Genomic DNA, 3788 nt, shown 5'->3' with positions numbered 1-3788 from the left:
TATATATATATATATATATATATATATATATATATATATATATATCTCCCACAGCACTGAGTGTAAGACTGGTCAGTGATTCCCGTTACTCCACTTAAATTCAGCCAGCTTATTTATGAACAGGTATGTAGATATTATACACATCCTAATCTAAGGACAGCAACAAAAATACCATTTTATGAGGTTTCTCACATTGTAAGTGAGAGCAACGCATTGTTTTAGCACTAGATTTTGTGGGAGAATACTTCAAAACCAAATCAACTCTATTAAATAATAAATGAAACCATGTCTCAAAAAACAACAACAGAACAAAACAAAACAAAAATTCTATAATGGAAACCTAGCAGCCATTTCTGGAGCCTGAACCTCTGAAATCTTACACAACTGTCTTAACCTCTACTTTGTACATACCAGCAAAGTCCACAAACTAGTTTTCTGTGAACTTAGGGGAAGGGACAATGTGCTAATGGTAACCCAGGCCTGGGTTCATCTTTCACATGCATCATCTTTTCTAAGCCCCACCCCACCTCAAAGATAAAATCAAACATCTTGTCTAATACATGAAATGCCTGTTTTTATCATGAAATTTCAGGAGGAATTCCATGTTTGATGCAGAAATCAGCATAGAAGCATATTTAGTATTTCTTCTCTGGAGTCTTTGGTAATTATTGCCATCTCTTAAGTCTTCCTGCCTCTCCTTTGTCATCATCAACTCGAGTTGAGTCCTCTAATTATCCTATCTTTCCCTCTCTCCTCCTCCTTTTTTTCTTCACCTCTTCTTCCTTTCTCTCTCCTCCTCTCCCTTTCTTTTCTTCTACAGAGCATTTTAATTCTTTCTTTTGTGGGCATACTCCAGCAAATATAAGATCCTAATAGAGAGTTATTCTACAAATAAATAAAATCTTGATTGTAATGGTAAGATAATGCAAGACCTGTCTTCATATATGAGCAACAAGAAAGATACTCCTCATCTTGGTGTTTAAGTTTCTAATCTTTAAAACAACAAGATTGGACCCAAGTCCTTCATTTTTGTCATTTTTCTCGCACCCACTGGGGAGCCAACACTGCATGTGGGTAAGAAATGTTGTCATATTGGCATATCTAGGCTAATTAACAGATCTACTGATTGTGTTTTATGTGAAATGTGAAATTCAAGGAAAACACTAGGGGATATTAGCATTGCTAAGCAATGCCCTGTGCCATTTAAAAAGTATGTTCATTCTTGCTTGGCCACTAATCATCTGTGGAATTTTAGGTAGTTGGTTAATATACTCTGGCTTTTTCTTTTCAGTTCTATGTTTGTAGCCTGCTGGGTTAGCATCAGCAATTCCTGCACCCGGCTACAAGCACTTCTAGACAACTGTTTCATACATCACTAGCACCCTGTGATCCATACCTAGAAATAACCAAAAAGGAAGGCATAGCACACTCATCAAAGGCTGTTCAAGAAGATTCCCAGAAGCATTCTTCATAGCAACACAATAAAGAACTTTGCAGTATCTCCAAATGTGCTTCTATCTTAACCCCTAGAATATGTAAACATGACCTAATTTTAGAAGGGAAATCATTCATTATAGTTTTAGATAGTAAGAGTTTTGAAATGAGAACATCCTAGATTGCCTCGATGGATCTGTGTCTAGTGACAAATATCCTCTTGAGAGAAAGTTAAGAATGGAGGTCTTAAAAGCAGATAGTGTTACACAAAGAGAAAGACAGAATGGAATCATGCAGATGAGGAAAGGAAGGGTTGGCCCCTAAAGCCTAGAGTGAGTATGACTATTTCAACAGCTAAATTTTGGACTTTTGTCTTCCAGCACTGTGACAGGGATACCTTCCTGTTGCTACAGCATTCCTGGGAAATCAATGCATGTCTCCGAATGAAGGTCACAATTCTGAAGATTCAAAAATCTAGTGCTAGAAATAGTTTCTGGTGGTAGAATTGTTTGGGGCAGCATTTCCTGAAGGTGTGGTAGAATAAATGCATGTGTGCATGTGTGTGATGGAGAGAGACAGTGAAACAGCTTACAAAGTTCCATGGTAGGACAAAAAGCGTGAGACTAGAATGACAAGTTGATTGACAACATCTGCTTATGGGGTTCCCAATCCAGTCCCAAGAAACCTTATCCAATCTGTATTCATGTGCTCAATAACCTACTCATCTCCCAGGCTCTTTCAGGTTCCAGCCCTCTTAGAACATCCAAGACTTAGACCCCTGCTCATTTTAGTGAACAATCATTCTACACCATAGAATATAAGTGGTTGTGGAATCTATCAGATTGCACCATAACCTCACAATAGAGTGTATCACATCAATGAAATATGAAAACAAATATATAGATAAAGCTCACCAACATAATGTTTGGTTATGGAAGCCGGACTGAAAGTATTGAACCTGTGATTCTACTTGGAAAAGTTCAAAGGCAAGAAGAGTTTTATCTTGATATAGATGTCATAATTGGCCTTATATTTGGCAAGAGGCATCGACTAGGTGGGTTCATAAAGAATTCACTAGGATGCCAGAAGAGTCTATTAACTGATTTAGATGGTCACTGTAGAGGAGTATTTGATGTCTTAAAAATACTATGAATCATATACTTAATATTGATATACATTGTTTTGTGCATATTCATTTTAAAAGCTACTTTTAATCTGAAAATTGTCATTCATAAAATAAATATTTGGTGTACATAAGCAGAAAGCATCCCACAGACTTATCCTTTTAGCTAATAAGGAAATAGAATAGTTGATTGGGTGAGCAATCTTTAAGTCTAAGGAATAATTGTTGCTTTTTATGTAGCCATATTCACATGCTCAGCAACTTTCATGGTATGGTGATTCAGATTTTAAATGTTCACATTTAAAAATTATTCTTAAAAATCACTCTAGTGTAAACTATACTTTCAAGAGATTCAAATATGACCCTACAAAGGCAAGTTGGCACAAACCATTTTCTATCTTTCCATCAGCTGGTGATACTTATTTTATAAGCTAACATAGTCATCTCCCTTTCTTCAAGCTACCCATGATGCAGTTGGGTTTATCTTTCTCAGGTTGATTTGTGTGCATTTACTTATTGTTCATCACAACTGTTAGTTGCTTTTTCTCATTACTTTGACAAAACAATGAACAGAGACCACACCAAGCGCAGAATTGCTTCGTCTGTGGTCATGGCTGCTCACAAAGTAACAGACAGGAAGCAGAGAGAGTATCGGAGTCTAGGCTATAAACTTCCAGGGTCTCTCTCTCTAGCGACCAACTTGCAGCCACCAGATGCCTAGAGATTCTATAGCTTCTCAAATCAGTGTCACAAACCATGAGTCTGTGGGGAATATTTCTGATTGAACCATAACCTCATAAATACCTGCTGATATAATATCTTGCAAGAGATCTTATTCCCATGTGTGTGTAACAGCCTGCTTAGCCTTCACACATTTCTGAACATGGGGTAAGTTATCTAAAAGTGGATGACAACTTCTGTGTAAGTGATTTATCAGAGGATTGTTCTTGGGAGAATTGATCATAAAGAATGAAGGAAACAAGGTAAAGGGAAGGAAGCCAAGTAGAGGTGTGATTCCAGACAAGTCCTACAGAGGGCGTTTCTAGCATGATGCCACAGGAGCTTGAGGCTGCAAATTACACCTGAGAATTTCCCAGTGGAGTAAAGACTTCATGTATTTCCCAGGGTCAGTCATTGGCTACTACTTTTCTGAGGGAACATAAAATTTCACACAATTGTGTGTGTGTGTGTGTGTGTGTGTGTGTGTGTGTGTGTGTGTGTGTGTGTGTGT

Source organism: Psammomys obesus, unplaced genomic scaffold, assembly GCF_907164565.1.
Source record: "Psammomys obesus unplaced genomic scaffold, mPsaObe1.curated_primary_1811, whole genome shotgun sequence".
NCBI lineage: Eukaryota > Metazoa > Chordata > Mammalia > Rodentia > Muridae > Psammomys > Psammomys obesus.
This window is presented reverse-complemented; position numbering follows the sequence as displayed.